Raw genomic sequence first — 17,265 nt, 5'->3', positions numbered from 1 at the left:
TGTGCACTGTCCATCCCACCCATGGTCACCAAGCAGGCTCCACTTTCATACTGGCTCACACCAGAGTGTCCCATCACCCAGTATAGGGCTCTAACAGTCAGGGCTCTAATGTCCCGGGCTCTATTACCCAGGGCCTAAGTGGTTAAGGTCAGGGTTGGTTTTTGGGAGGAGATTTTAAACTATATACAAGTACACAAGCCTTTTATCGCGACGTTTCGACAGCTTTCTGTGTCTTCTTCAGGCATGACTTGTGTAAAATAAATGTTTTTCTCTCTGAGCTCAATTTAATTTTTTAATTTTATTTCTAAACACCATGTATGTGGTGGAGCAAAAAATCAACTGTCATCCTCTTCTCACTCGGGAGCTGTGTGTGCAGCTTCTTATACCCCGAGCAGGGCCTAGGCTCCTCCCCTCTGTTTATTTTTGAATTTTTAAATTTTTCTAATTTTTCAGAGCCTTTTCTTTGAATATATCAAGCACTTTTAAGTGCATTTTTTGAATTCAAGCACTCTTTCATCTTCCCTTACACTCTTATAAGTTTACTTTTTTTGTTTTAATGTACACTTTTTTGTGTTACTAACTTCACAGACCCATTTATTTATGTTTCACTTTCACACACTTATTTGTGTTTTTAGCACCCCTTTGTTTTATTTTACAACACATTTTTTTGTGTTATGTATCACTCACGGCACCCCCATTGTCTTTTCAACATCAACTGTGCTTTCATTCAAAAAAATACACCTTTTTGTGCTATGATACATCCCTCTTTCTAGCTCACTACTGTACATTTTTGTGTATCACATTTAAACCAACTATATACAAATTCTGTTTACATGACTCTTAACCCATATATATCTTTTTTGATTTTTTACAGATGGAGACATCCAGTATGGTTTTCCGTAAAGGGAGACCAGCGAGGCCCAGAGAGAGAGGCACGGGCTGAGTTAGGTAAGTAGAGATACCAGAACCAACGCCCAAAGGGCATCGGACTGGGTTGTGCACTGTCCATCCCACCCATGGTCACCAAGCAGGCTCCACTTTCATACTGGCTCACACCAGAGTGTCCCATCACCCAGTATAGGGCTCTAACAGTCAGGGCTCTAATGTCCCGGGCTCTATTACCCAGGGCCTAAGTGGTTAAGGTCAGGGTTGGTTTTTGGGAGGAGATTTTAAACTATATACAAGTACACAAGCCTTTTATCGCGACGTTTCGACAGCTTTCTGTGTCTTCTTCAGGCATGACTTGTGTAAAATAAATGTTTTTCTCTCTGAGCTCAATTTAATTTTTTAATTTTATTTCTAAACACCATGTATGTGGTGGAGCAAAAAATCAACTGTCATCCTCTTCTCACTCGGGAGCTGTGTGTGCAGCTTCTTATACCCCGAGCAGGGCCTAGGCTCCTCCCCTCTGTTTATTTTTGAATTTTTAAATTTTTCTAATTTTTCAGAGCCTTTTCTTTGAATATATCAAGCACTTTTAAGTGCATTTTTTGAATTCAAGCACTCTTTCATCTTCCCTTACACTCTTATAAGTTTACTTTTTTTGTTTTAATGTACACTTTTTTGTGTTACTAACTTCACAGACCCATTTATTTATGTTTCACTTTCACACACTTATTTGTGTTTTTAGCACCCCTTTGTTTTATTTTACAACACATTTTTTTGTGTTATGTATCACTCACGGCACCCCCATTGTCTTTTCAACATCAACTGTGCTTTCATTCAAAAAAATACACCTTTTTGTGCTATGATACATCCCTCTTTCTAGCTCACTACTGTACATTTTTGTGTATCACATTTAAACCAACTATATACAAATTCTGTTTACATGACTCTTAACCCATATATATCTTTTTTGATTTTTTACAGATGGAGACATCCAGTATGGTTTTCCGTAAAGGGAGACCAGCGAGGCCCAGAGAGAGAGGCACGGGCTGAGTTAGGTAAGTAGAGATACCAGAACCAACGCCCAAAGGGCATCGGACTGGGTTGTGCACTGTCCATCCCACCCATGGTCACCAAGCAGGCTCCACTTTCATACTGGCTCACACCAGAGTGTCCCATCACCCAGTATAGGGCTCTAACAGTCAGGGCTCTAATGTCCCGGGCTCTATTACCCAGGGCCTAAGTGGTTAAGGTCAGGGTTGGTTTTTGGGAGGAGATTTTAAACTATATACAAGTACACAAGCCTTTTATCGCGACGTTTCGACAGCTTTCTGTGTCTTCTTCAGGCATGACTTGTGTAAAATAAATGTTTTTCTCTCTGAGCTCAATTTAATTTTTTAATTTTATTTCTAAACACCATGTATGTGGTGGAGCAAAAAATCAACTGTCATCCTCTTCTCACTCGGGAGCTGTGTGTGCAGCTTCTTATACCCCGAGCAGGGCCTAGGCTCCTCCCCTCTGTTTATTTTTGAATTTTTAAATTTTTCTAATTTTTCAGAGCCTTTTCTTTGAATATATCAAGCACTTTTAAGTGCATTTTTTGAATTCAAGCACTCTTTCATCTTCCCTTACACTCTTATAAGTTTACTTTTTTTGTTTTAATGTACACTTTTTTGTGTTACTAACTTCACAGACCCATTTATTTATGTTTCACTTTCACACACTTATTTGTGTTTTTAGCACCCCTTTGTTTTATTTTACAACACATTTTTTTGTGTTATGTATCACTCACGGCACCCCCATTGTCTTTTCAACATCAACTGTGCTTTCATTCAAAAAAATACACCTTTTTGTGCTATGATACATCCCTCTTTCTAGCTCACTACTGTACATTTTTGTGTATCACATTTAAACCAACTATATACAAATTCTGTTTACATGACTCTTAACCCATATATATCTTTTTTGATTTTTTACAGATGGAGACATCCAGTATGGTTTTCCGTAAAGGGAGACCAGCGAGGCCCAGAGAGAGAGGCACGGGCTGAGTTAGGTAAGTAGAGATACCAGAACCAACGCCCAAAGGGCATCGGACTGGGTTGTGCACTGTCCATCCCACCCATGGTCACCAAGCAGGCTCCACTTTCATACTGGCTCACACCAGAGTGTCCCATCACCCAGTATAGGGCTCTAACAGTCAGGGCTCTAATGTCCCGGGCTCTATTACCCAGGGCCTAAGTGGTTAAGGTCAGGGTTGGTTTTTGGGAGGAGATTTTAAACTATATACAAGTACACAAGCCTTTTATCGCGACGTTTCGACAGCTTTCTGTGTCTTCTTCAGGCATGACTTGTGTAAAATAAATGTTTTTCTCTCTGAGCTCAATTTAATTTTTTAATTTTATTTCTAAACACCATGTATGTGGTGGAGCAAAAAATCAACTGTCATCCTCTTCTCACTCGGGAGCTGTGTGTGCAGCTTCTTATACCCCGAGCAGGGCCTAGGCTCCTCCCCTCTGTTTATTTTTGAATTTTTAAATTTTTCTAATTTTTCAGAGCCTTTTCTTTGAATATATCAAGCACTTTTAAGTGCATTTTTTGAATTCAAGCACTCTTTCATCTTCCCTTACACTCTTATAAGTTTACTTTTTTTGTTTTAATGTACACTTTTTTGTGTTACTAACTTCACAGACCCATTTATTTATGTTTCACTTTCACACACTTATTTGTGTTTTTAGCACCCCTTTGTTTTATTTTACAACACATTTTTTTGTGTTATGTATCACTCACGGCACCCCCATTGTCTTTTCAACATCAACTGTGCTTTCATTCAAAAAAATACACCTTTTTGTGCTATGATACATCCCTCTTTCTAGCTCACTACTGTACATTTTTGTGTATCACATTTAAACCAACTATATACAAATTCTGTTTACATGACTCTTAACCCATATATATCTTTTTTGATTTTTTACAGATGGAGACATCCAGTATGGTTTTCCGTAAAGGGAGACCAGCGAGGCCCAGAGAGAGAGGCACGGGCTGAGTTAGGTAAGTAGAGATACCAGAACCAACGCCCAAAGGGCATCGGACTGGGTTGTGCACTGTCCATCCCACCCATGGTCACCAAGCAGGCTCCACTTTCATACTGGCTCACACCAGAGTGTCCCATCACCCAGTATAGGGCTCTAACAGTCAGGGCTCTAATGTCCCGGGCTCTATTACCCAGGGCCTAAGTGGTTAAGGTCAGGGTTGGTTTTTGGGAGGAGATTTTAAACTATATACAAGTACACAAGCCTTTTATCGCGACGTTTCGACAGCTTTCTGTGTCTTCTTCAGGCATGACTTGTGTAAAATAAATGTTTTTCTCTCTGAGCTCAATTTAATTTTTTAATTTTATTTCTAAACACCATGTATGTGGTGGAGCAAAAAATCAACTGTCATCCTCTTCTCACTCGGGAGCTGTGTGTGCAGCTTCTTATACCCCGAGCAGGGCCTAGGCTCCTCCCCTCTGTTTATTTTTGAATTTTTAAATTTTTCTAATTTTTCAGAGCCTTTTCTTTGAATATATCAAGCACTTTTAAGTGCATTTTTTGAATTCAAGCACTCTTTCATCTTCCCTTACACTCTTATAAGTTTACTTTTTTTGTTTTAATGTACACTTTTTTGTGTTACTAACTTCACAGACCCATTTATTTATGTTTCACTTTCACACACTTATTTGTGTTTTTAGCACCCCTTTGTTTTATTTTACAACACATTTTTTTGTGTTATGTATCACTCACGGCACCCCCATTGTCTTTTCAACATCAACTGTGCTTTCATTCAAAAAAATACACCTTTTTGTGCTATGATACATCCCTCTTTCTAGCTCACTACTGTACATTTTTGTGTATCACATTTAAACCAACTATATACAAATTCTGTTTACATGACTCTTAACCCATATATATCTTTTTTGATTTTTTACAGATGGAGACATCCAGTATGGTTTTCCGTAAAGGGAGACCAGCGAGGCCCAGAGAGAGAGGCACGGGCTGAGTTAGGTAAGTAGAGATACCAGAACCAACGCCCAAAGGGCATCGGACTGGGTTGTGCACTGTCCATCCCACCCATGGTCACCAAGCAGGCTCCACTTTCATACTGGCTCACACCAGAGTGTCCCATCACCCAGTATAGGGCTCTAACAGTCAGGGCTCTAATGTCCCGGGCTCTATTACCCAGGGCCTAAGTGGTTAAGGTCAGGGTTGGTTTTTGGGAGGAGATTTTAAACTATATACAAGTACACAAGCCTTTTATCGCGACGTTTCGACAGCTTTCTGTGTCTTCTTCAGGCATGACTTGTGTAAAATAAATGTTTTTCTCTCTGAGCTCAATTTAATTTTTTAATTTTATTTCTAAACACCATGTATGTGGTGGAGCAAAAAATCAACTGTCATCCTCTTCTCACTCGGGAGCTGTGTGTGCAGCTTCTTATACCCCGAGCAGGGCCTAGGCTCCTCCCCTCTGTTTATTTTTGAATTTTTAAATTTTTCTAATTTTTCAGAGCCTTTTCTTTGAATATATCAAGCACTTTTAAGTGCATTTTTTGAATTCAAGCACTCTTTCATCTTCCCTTACACTCTTATAAGTTTACTTTTTTTGTTTTAATGTACACTTTTTTGTGTTACTAACTTCACAGACCCATTTATTTATGTTTCACTTTCACACACTTATTTGTGTTTTTAGCACCCCTTTGTTTTATTTTACAACACATTTTTTTGTGTTATGTATCACTCACGGCACCCCCATTGTCTTTTCAACATCAACTGTGCTTTCATTCAAAAAAATACACCTTTTTGTGCTATGATACATCCCTCTTTCTAGCTCACTACTGTACATTTTTGTGTATCACATTTAAACCAACTATATACAAATTCTGTTTACATGACTCTTAACCCATATATATCTTTTTTGATTTTTTACAGATGGAGACATCCAGTATGGTTTTCCGTAAAGGGAGACCAGCGAGGCCCAGAGAGAGAGGCACGGGCTGAGTTAGGTAAGTAGAGATACCAGAACCAACGCCCAAAGGGCATCGGACTGGGTTGTGCACTGTCCATCCCACCCATGGTCACCAAGCAGGCTCCACTTTCATACTGGCTCACACCAGAGTGTCCCATCACCCAGTATAGGGCTCTAACAGTCAGGGCTCTAATGTCCCGGGCTCTATTACCCAGGGCCTAAGTGGTTAAGGTCAGGGTTGGTTTTTGGGAGGAGATTTTAAACTATATACAAGTACACAAGCCTTTTATCGCGACGTTTCGACAGCTTTCTGTGTCTTCTTCAGGCTATGACTTGTGTAAAATAAATGTTTTTCTCTCTGAGCTCAATTTAATTTTTTAATTTTATTTCTAAACACCATGTATGTGGTGGAGCAAAAAATCAACTGTCATCCTCTTCTCACTCGGGAGCTGTGTGTGCAGCTTCTTATACCCCGAGCAGGGCCTAGGCTCCTCCCCTCTGTTTATTTTTGAATTTTTAAATTTTTCTAATTTTTCAGAGCCTTTTCTTTGAATATATCAAGCACTTTTAAGTGCATTTTTTGAATTCAAGCACTCTTTCATCTTCCCTTACACTCTTATAAGTTTACTTTTTTTGTTTTAATGTACACTTTTTTGTGTTACTAACTTCACAGACCCATTTATTTATGTTTCACTTTCACACACTTATTTGTGTTTTTAGCACCCCTTTGTTTTATTTTACAACACATTTTTTTGTGTTATGTATCACTCACGGCACCCCCATTGTCTTTTCAACATCAACTGTGCTTTCATTCAAAAAAATACACCTTTTTGTGCTATGATACATCCCTCTTTCTAGCTCACTACTGTACATTTTTGTGTATCACATTTAAACCAACTATATACAAATTCTGTTTACATGACTCTTAACCCATATATATCTTTTTTGATTTTTTACAGATGGAGACATCCAGTATGGTTTTCCGTAAAGGGAGACCAGCGAGGCCCAGAGAGAGAGGCACGGGCTGAGTTAGGTAAGTAGAGATACCAGAACCAACGCCCAAAGGGCATCGGACTGGGTTGTGCACTGTCCATCCCACCCATGGTCACCAAGCAGGCTCCACTTTCATACTGGCTCACACCAGAGTGTCCCATCACCCAGTATAGGGCTCTAACAGTCAGGGCTCTAATGTCCCGGGCTCTATTACCCAGGGCCTAAGTGGTTAAGGTCAGGGTTGGTTTTTGGGAGGAGATTTTAAACTATATACAAGTACACAAGCCTTTTATCGCGACGTTTCGACAGCTTTCTGTGTCTTCTTCAGGCATGACTTGTGTAAAATAAATGTTTTTCTCTCTGAGCTCAATTTAATTTTTTAATTTTATTTCTAAACACCATGTATGTGGTGGAGCAAAAAATCAACTGTCATCCTCTTCTCACTCGGGAGCTGTGTGTGCAGCTTCTTATACCCCGAGCAGGGCCTAGGCTCCTCCCCTCTGTTTATTTTTGAATTTTTAAATTTTTCTAATTTTTCAGAGCCTTTTCTTTGAATATATCAAGCACTTTTAAGTGCATTTTTTGAATTCAAGCACTCTTTCATCTTCCCTTACACTCTTATAAGTTTACTTTTTTTGTTTTAATGTACACTTTTTTGTGTTACTAACTTCACAGACCCATTTATTTATGTTTCACTTTCACACACTTATTTGTGTTTTTAGCACCCCTTTGTTTTATTTTACAACACATTTTTTTGTGTTATGTATCACTCACGGCACCCCCATTGTCTTTTCAACATCAACTGTGCTTTCATTCAAAAAAATACACCTTTTTGTGCTATGATACATCCCTCTTTCTAGCTCACTACTGTACATTTTTGTGTATCACATTTAAACCAACTATATACAAATTCTGTTTACATGACTCTTAACCCATATATATCTTTTTTGATTTTTTACAGATGGAGACATCCAGTATGGTTTTCCGTAAAGGGAGACCAGCGAGGCCCAGAGAGAGAGGCACGGGCTGAGTTAGGTAAGTAGAGATACCAGAACCAACGCCCAAAGGGCATCGGACTGGGTTGTGCACTGTCCATCCCACCCATGGTCACCAAGCAGGCTCCACTTTCATACTGGCTCACACCAGAGTGTCCCATCACCCAGTATAGGGCTCTAACAGTCAGGGCTCTAATGTCCCGGGCTCTATTACCCAGGGCCTAAGTGGTTAAGGTCAGGGTTGGTTTTTGGGAGGAGATTTTAAACTATATACAAGTACACAAGCCTTTTATCGCGACGTTTCGACAGCTTTCTGTGTCTTCTTCAGGCATGACTTGTGTAAAATAAATGTTTTTCTCTCTGAGCTCAATTTAATTTTTTAATTTTATTTCTAAACACCATGTATGTGGTGGAGCAAAAAATCAACTGTCATCCTCTTCTCACTCGGGAGCTGTGTGTGCAGCTTCTTATACCCCGAGCAGGGCCTAGGCTCCTCCCCTCTGTTTATTTTTGAATTTTTAAATTTTTCTAATTTTTCAGAGCCTTTTCTTTGAATATATCAAGCACTTTTAAGTGCATTTTTTGAATTCAAGCACTCTTTCATCTTCCCTTACACTCTTATAAGTTTACTTTTTTTGTTTTAATGTACACTTTTTTGTGTTACTAACTTCACAGACCCATTTATTTATGTTTCACTTTCACACACTTATTTGTGTTTTTAGCACCCCTTTGTTTTATTTTACAACACATTTTTTTGTGTTATGTATCACTCACGGCACCCCCATTGTCTTTTCAACATCAACTGTGCTTTCATTCAAAAAAATACACCTTTTTGTGCTATGATACATCCCTCTTTCTAGCTCACTACTGTACATTTTTGTGTATCACATTTAAACCAACTATATACAAATTCTGTTTACATGACTCTTAACCCATATATATCTTTTTTGATTTTTTACAGATGGAGACATCCAGTATGGTTTTCCGTAAAGGGAGACCAGCGAGGCCCAGAGAGAGAGGCACGGGCTGAGTTAGGTAAGTAGAGATACCAGAACCAACGCCCAAAGGGCATCGGACTGGGTTGTGCACTGTCCATCCCACCCATGGTCACCAAGCAGGCTCCACTTTCATACTGGCTCACACCAGAGTGTCCCATCACCCAGTATAGGGCTCTAACAGTCAGGGCTCTAATGTCCCGGGCTCTATTACCCAGGGCCTAAGTGGTTAAGGTCAGGGTTGGTTTTTGGGAGGAGATTTTAAACTATATACAAGTACACAAGCCTTTTATCGCGACGTTTCGACAGCTTTCTGTGTCTTCTTCAGGCATGACTTGTGTAAAATAAATGTTTTTCTCTCTGAGCTCAATTTAATTTTTTAATTTTATTTCTAAACACCATGTATGTGGTGGAGCAAAAAATCAACTGTCATCCTCTTCTCACTCGGGAGCTGTGTGTGCAGCTTCTTATACCCCGAGCAGGGCCTAGGCTCCTCCCCTCTGTTTATTTTTGAATTTTTAAATTTTTCTAATTTTTCAGAGCCTTTTCTTTGAATATATCAAGCACTTTTAAGTGCATTTTTTGAATTCAAGCACTCTTTCATCTTCCCTTACACTCTTATAAGTTTACTTTTTTTGTTTTAATGTACACTTTTTTGTGTTACTAACTTCACAGACCCATTTATTTATGTTTCACTTTCACACACTTATTTGTGTTTTTAGCACCCCTTTGTTTTATTTTACAACACATTTTTTTGTGTTATGTATCACTCACGGCACCCCCATTGTCTTTTCAACATCAACTGTGCTTTCATTCAAAAAAATACACCTTTTTGTGCTATGATACATCCCTCTTTCTAGCTCACTACTGTACATTTTTGTGTATCACATTTAAACCAACTATATACAAATTCTGTTTACATGACTCTTAACCCATATATATCTTTTTTGATTTTTTACAGATGGAGACATCCAGTATGGTTTTCCGTAAAGGGAGACCAGCGAGGCCCAGAGAGAGAGGCACGGGCTGAGTTAGGTAAGTAGAGATACCAGAACCAACGCCCAAAGGGCATCGGACTGGGTTGTGCACTGTCCATCCCACCCATGGTCACCAAGCAGGCTCCACTTTCATACTGGCTCACACCAGAGTGTCCCATCACCCAGTATAGGGCTCTAACAGTCAGGGCTCTAATGTCCCGGGCTCTATTACCCAGGGCCTAAGTGGTTAAGGTCAGGGTTGGTTTTTGGGAGGAGATTTTAAACTATATACAAGTACACAAGCCTTTTATCGCGACGTTTCGACAGCTTTCTGTGTCTTCTTCAGGCATGACTTGTGTAAAATAAATGTTTTTCTCTCTGAGCTCAATTTAATTTTTTAATTTTATTTCTAAACACCATGTATGTGGTGGAGCAAAAAATCAACTGTCATCCTCTTCTCACTCGGGAGCTGTGTGTGCAGCTTCTTATACCCCGAGCAGGGCCTAGGCTCCTCCCCTCTGTTTATTTTTGAATTTTTAAATTTTTCTAATTTTTCAGAGCCTTTTCTTTGAATATATCAAGCACTTTTAAGTGCATTTTTTGAATTCAAGCACTCTTTCATCTTCCCTTACACTCTTATAAGTTTACTTTTTTTGTTTTAATGTACACTTTTTTGTGTTACTAACTTCACAGACCCATTTATTTATGTTTCACTTTCACACACTTATTTGTGTTTTTAGCACCCCTTTGTTTTATTTTACAACACATTTTTTTGTGTTATGTATCACTCACGGCACCCCCATTGTCTTTTCAACATCAACTGTGCTTTCATTCAAAAAAATACACCTTTTTGTGCTATGATACATCCCTCTTTCTAGCTCACTACTGTACATTTTTGTGTATCACATTTAAACCAACTATATACAAATTCTGTTTACATGACTCTTAACCCATATATATCTTTTTTGATTTTTTACAGATGGAGACATCCAGTATGGTTTTCCGTAAAGGGAGACCAGCGAGGCCCAGAGAGAGAGGCACGGGCTGAGTTAGGTAAGTAGAGATACCAGAACCAACGCCCAAAGGGCATCGGACTGGGTTGTGCACTGTCCATCCCACCCATGGTCACCAAGCAGGCTCCACTTTCATACTGGCTCACACCAGAGTGTCCCATCACCCAGTATAGGGCTCTAACAGTCAGGGCTCTAATGTCCCGGGCTCTATTACCCAGGGCCTAAGTGGTTAAGGTCAGGGTTGGTTTTTGGGAGGAGATTTTAAACTATATACAAGTACACAAGCCTTTTATCGCGACGTTTCGACAGCTTTCTGTGTCTTCTTCAGGCATGACTTGTGTAAAATAAATGTTTTTCTCTCTGAGCTCAATTTAATTTTTTAATTTTATTTCTAAACACCATGTATGTGGTGGAGCAAAAAATCAACTGTCATCCTCTTCTCACTCGGGAGCTGTGTGTGCAGCTTCTTATACCCCGAGCAGGGCCTAGGCTCCTCCCCTCTGTTTATTTTTGAATTTTTAAATTTTTCTAATTTTTCAGAGCCTTTTCTTTGAATATATCAAGCACTTTTAAGTGCATTTTTTGAATTCAAGCACTCTTTCATCTTCCCTTACACTCTTATAAGTTTACTTTTTTTGTTTTAATGTACACTTTTTTGTGTTACTAACTTCACAGACCCATTTATTTATGTTTCACTTTCACACACTTATTTGTGTTTTTAGCACCCCTTTGTTTTATTTTACAACACATTTTTTTGTGTTATGTATCACTCACGGCACCCCCATTGTCTTTTCAACATCAACTGTGCTTTCATTCAAAAAAATACACCTTTTTGTGCTATGATACATCCCTCTTTCTAGCTCACTACTGTACATTTTTGTGTATCACATTTAAACCAACTATATACAAATTCTGTTTACATGACTCTTAACCCATATATATCTTTTTTGATTTTTTACAGATGGAGACATCCAGTATGGTTTTCCGTAAAGGGAGACCAGCGAGGCCCAGAGAGAGAGGCACGGGCTGAGTTAGGTAAGTAGAGATACCAGAACCAACGCCCAAAGGGCATCGGACTGGGTTGTGCACTGTCCATCCCACCCATGGTCACCAAGCAGGCTCCACTTTCATACTGGCTCACACCAGAGTGTCCCATCACCCAGTATAGGGCTCTAACAGTCAGGGCTCTAATGTCCCGGGCTCTATTACCCAGGGCCTAAGTGGTTAAGGTCAGGGTTGGTTTTTGGGAGGAGATTTTAAACTATATACAAGTACACAAGCCTTTTATCGCGACGTTTCGACAGCTTTCTGTGTCTTCTTCAGGCATGACTTGTGTAAAATAAATGTTTTTCTCTCTGAGCTCAATTTAATTTTTTAATTTTATTTCTAAACACCATGTATGTGGTGGAGCAAAAAATCAACTGTCATCCTCTTCTCACTCGGGAGCTGTGTGTGCAGCTTCTTATACCCCGAGCAGGGCCTAGGCTCCTCCCCTCTGTTTATTTTTGAATTTTTAAATTTTTCTAATTTTTCAGAGCCTTTTCTTTGAATATATCAAGCACTTTTAAGTGCATTTTTTGAATTCAAGCACTCTTTCATCTTCCCTTACACTCTTATAAGTTTACTTTTTTTGTTTTAATGTACACTTTTTTGTGTTACTAACTTCACAGACCCATTTATTTATGTTTCACTTTCACACACTTATTTGTGTTTTTAGCACCCCTTTGTTTTATTTTACAACACATTTTTTTGTGTTATGTATCACTCACGGCACCCCCATTGTCTTTTCAACATCAACTGTGCTTTCATTCAAAAAAATACACCTTTTTGTGCTATGATACATCCCTCTTTCTAGCTCACTACTGTACATTTTTGTGTATCACATTTAAACCAACTATATACAAATTCTGTTTACATGACTCTTAACCCATATATATCTTTTTTGATTTTTTACAGATGGAGACATCCAGTATGGTTTTCCGTAAAGGGAGACCAGCGAGGCCCAGAGAGAGAGGCACGGGCTGAGTTAGGTAAGTAGAGATACCAGAACCAACGCCCAAAGGGCATCGGACTGGGTTGTGCACTGTCCATCCCACCCATGGTCACCAAGCAGGCTCCACTTTCATACTGGCTCACACCAGAGTGTCCCATCACCCAGTATAGGGCTCTAACAGTCAGGGCTCTAATGTCCCGGGCTCTATTACCCAGGGCCTAAGTGGTTAAGGTCAGGGTTGGTTTTTGGGAGGAGATTTTAAACTATATACAAGTACACAAGCCTTTTATCGCGACGTTTCGACAGCTTTCTGTGTCTTCTTCAGGCATGACTTGTGTAAAATAAATGTTTTTCTCTCTGAGCTCAATTTAATTTTTTAATTTTATTTCTAAACACCATGTATGTGGTGGAGCAAAAAATCAACTGTCATCCTCTTCTCACTCGGGAGCTGTGTGTGCAGCTTCTTATACCCCGAGCAGGGCCTAGGCTCCTCCCCTCTGTTTATTTTTGAATTTTTAAATTTTTCTAATTTTTCAGAGCCTTTTCTTTGAATATATCAAGCACTTTTAAGTGCATTTTTTGAATTCAAGCACTCTTTCATCTTCCCTTACACTCTTATAAGTTTACTTTTTTTGTTTTAATGTACACTTTTTTGTGTTACTAACTTCACAGACCCATTTATTTATGTTTCACTTTCACACACTTATTTGTGTTTTTAGCACCCCTTTGTTTTATTTTACAACACATTTTTTTGTGTTATGTATCACTCACGGCACCCCCATTGTCTTTTCAACATCAACTGTGCTTTCATTCAAAAAAATACACCTTTTTGTGCTATGATACATCCCTCTTTCTAGCTCACTACTGTACATTTTTGTGTATCACATTTAAACCAACTATATACAAATTCTGTTTACATGACTCTTAACCCATATATATCTTTTTTGATTTTTTACAGATGGAGACATCCAGTATGGTTTTCCGTAAAGGGAGACCAGCGAGGCCCAGAGAGAGAGGCACGGGCTGAGTTAGGTAAGTAGAGATACCAGAACCAACGCCCAAAGGGCATCGGACTGGGTTGTGCACTGTCCATCCCACCCATGGTCACCAAGCAGGCTCCACTTTCATACTGGCTCACACCAGAGTGTCCCATCACCCAGTATAGGGCTCTAACAGTCAGGGCTCTAATGTCCCGGGCTCTATTACCCAGGGCCTAAGTGGTTAAGGTCAGGGTTGGTTTTTGGGAGGAGATTTTAAACTATATACAAGTACACAAGCCTTTTATCGCGACGTTTCGACAGCTTTCTGTGTCTTCTTCAGGCATGACTTGTGTAAAATAAATGTTTTTCTCTCTGAGCTCAATTTAATTTTTTAATTTTATTTCTAAACACCATGTATGTGGTGGAGCAAAAAATCAACTGTCATCCTCTTCTCACTCGGGAGCTGTGTGTGCAGCTTCTTATACCCCGAGCAGGGCCTAGGCTCCTCCCCTCTGTTTATTTTTGAATTTTTAAATTTTTCTAATTTTTCAGAGCCTTTTCTTTGAATATATCAAGCACTTTTAAGTGCATTTTTTGAATTCAAGCACTCTTTCATCTTCCCTTACACTCTTATAAGTTTACTTTTTTTGTTTTAATGTACACTTTTTTGTGTTACTAACTTCACAGACCCATTTATTTATGTTTCACTTTCACACACTTATTTGTGTTTTTAGCACCCCTTTGTTTTATTTTACAACACATTTTTTTGTGTTATGTATCACTCACGGCACCCCCATTGTCTTTTCAACATCAACTGTGCTTTCATTCAAAAAAATACACCTTTTTGTGCTATGATACATCCCTCTTTCTAGCTCACTACTGTACATTTTTGTGTATCACATTTAAACCAACTATATACAAATTCTGTTTACATGACTCTTAACCCATATATATCTTTTTTGATTTTTTACAGATGGAGACATCCAGTATGGTTTTCCGTAAAGGGAGACCAGCGAGGCCCAGAGAGAGAGGCACGGGCTGAGTTAGGTAAGTAGAGATACCAGAACCAACGCCCAAAGGGCATCGGACTGGGTTGTGCACTGTCCATCCCACCCATGGTCACCAAGCAGGCTCCACTTTCATACTGGCTCACACCAGAGTGTCCCATCACCCAGTATAGGGCTCTAACAGTCAGGGCTCTAATGTCCCGGGCTCTATTACCCAGGGCCTAAGTGGTTAAGGTCAGGGTTGGTTTTTGGGAGGAGATTTTAAACTATATACAAGTACACAAGCCTTTTATCGCGACGTTTCGACAGCTTTCTGTGTCTTCTTCAGGCATGACTTGTGTAAAATAAATGTTTTTCTCTCTGAGCTCAATTTAATTTTTTAATTTTATTTCTAAACACCATGTATGTGGTGGAGCAAAAAATCAACTGTCATCCTCTTCTCACTCGGGAGCTGTGTGTGCAGCTTCTTATACCCCGAGCAGGGCCTAGGCTCCTCCCCTCTGTTTATTTTTGAATTTTTAAATTTTTCTAATTTTTCAGAGCCTTTTCTTTGAATATATCAAGCACTTTTAAGTGCATTTTTTGAATTCAAGCACTCTTTCATCTTCCCTTACACTCTTATAAGTTTACTTTTTTTGTTTTAATGTACACTTTTTTGTGTTACTAACTTCACAGACCCATTTATTTATGTTTCACTTTCACACACTTATTTGTGTTTTTAGCACCCCTTTGTTTTATTTTACAACACATTTTTTTGTGTTATGTATCACTCACGGCACCCCCATTGTCTTTTCAACATCAACTGTGCTTTCATTCAAAAAAATACACCTTTTTGTGCTATGATACATCCCTCTTTCTAGCTCACTACTGTACATTTTTGTGTATCACATTTAAACCAACTATATACAAATTCTGTTTACATGACTCTTAACCCATATATATCTTTTTTGATTTTTTACAGATGGAGACATCCAGTATGGTTTTCCGTAAAGGGAGACCAGCGAGGCCCAGAGAGAGAGGCACGGGCTGAGTTAGGTAAGTAGAGATACCAGAACCAACGCCCAAAGGGCATCGGACTGGGTTGTGCACTGTCCATCCCACCCATGGTCACCAAGCAGGCTCCACTTTCATACTGGCTCACACCAGAGTGTCCCATCACCCAGTATAGGGCTCTAACAGTCAGGGCTCTAATGTCCCGGGCTCTATTACCCAGGGCCTAAGTGGTTAAGGTCAGGGTTGGTTTTTGGGAGGAGATTTTAAACTATATACAAGTACACAAGCCTTTTATCGCGACGTTTCGACAGCTTTCTGTGTCTTCTTCAGGCATGACTTGTGTAAAATAAATGTTTTTCTCTCTGAGCTCAATTTAATTTTTTAATTTTATTTCTAAACACCATGTATGTGGTGGAGCAAAAAATCAACTGTCATCCTCTTCTCACTCGGGAGCTGTGTGTGTGCAGCTTCTTATACCCCGAGCAGGGCCTAGGCTCCTCCCCTCTGTTTATTTTTGAATTTTTAAATTTTTCTAATTTTTCAGAGCCTTTTCTTTGAATATATCAAGCACTTTTAAGTGCATTTTTTGAATTCAAGCACTCTTTCATCTTCCCTTACACTCTTATAAGTTTACTTTTTTTGTTTTAATGTACACTTTTTTGTGTTACTAACTTCACAGACCCATTTATTTATGTTTCACTTTCACACACTTATTTGTGTTTTTAGCACCCCTTTGTTTTATTTTACAACACATTTTTTTGTGTTATGTATCACTCACGGCACCCCCATTGTCTTTTCAACATCAACTGTGCTTTCATTCAAAAAAATACACCTTTTTGTGCTATGATACATCCCTCTTTCTAGCTCACTACTGTACATTTTTGTGTATCACATTTAAACCAACTATATACAAATTCTGTTTACATGACTCTTAACCCATATATATCTTTTTTGATTTTTTACAGATGGAGACATCCAGTATGGTTTTCCGTAAAGGGAGACCAGCGAGGCCCAGAGAGAGAGGCACGGGCTGAGTTAGGTAAGTAGAGATACCAGAACCAACGCCCAAAGGGCATCGGACTGGGTTGTGCACTGTCCATCCCACCCATGGTCACCAAGCAGGCTCCACTTTCATACTGGCTCACACCAGAGTGTCCCATCACCCAGTATAGGGCTCTAACAGTCAGGGCTCTAATGTCCCGGGCTCTATTACCCAGGGCCTAAGTGGTTAAGGTCAGGGTTGGTTTTTGGGAGGAGATTTTAAACTATATACAAGTACACAAGCCTTTTATCGCGACGTTTCGACAGCTTTCTGTGTCTTCTTCAGGCATGACTTGTGTAAAATAAATGTTTTTCTCTCTGAGCTCAATTTAATTTTTTAATTTTATTTCTAAACACCATGTATGTGGTGGAGCAAAAAATCAACTGTCATC

The sequence above is a fragment of the Carassius gibelio genome, chromosome A18 (genome assembly GCF_023724105.1).
Source record: "Carassius gibelio isolate Cgi1373 ecotype wild population from Czech Republic chromosome A18, carGib1.2-hapl.c, whole genome shotgun sequence".
In the NCBI taxonomy this organism is placed as follows: Eukaryota; Metazoa; Chordata; class Actinopteri; order Cypriniformes; family Cyprinidae; genus Carassius; species Carassius gibelio.
This window is presented reverse-complemented; position numbering follows the sequence as displayed.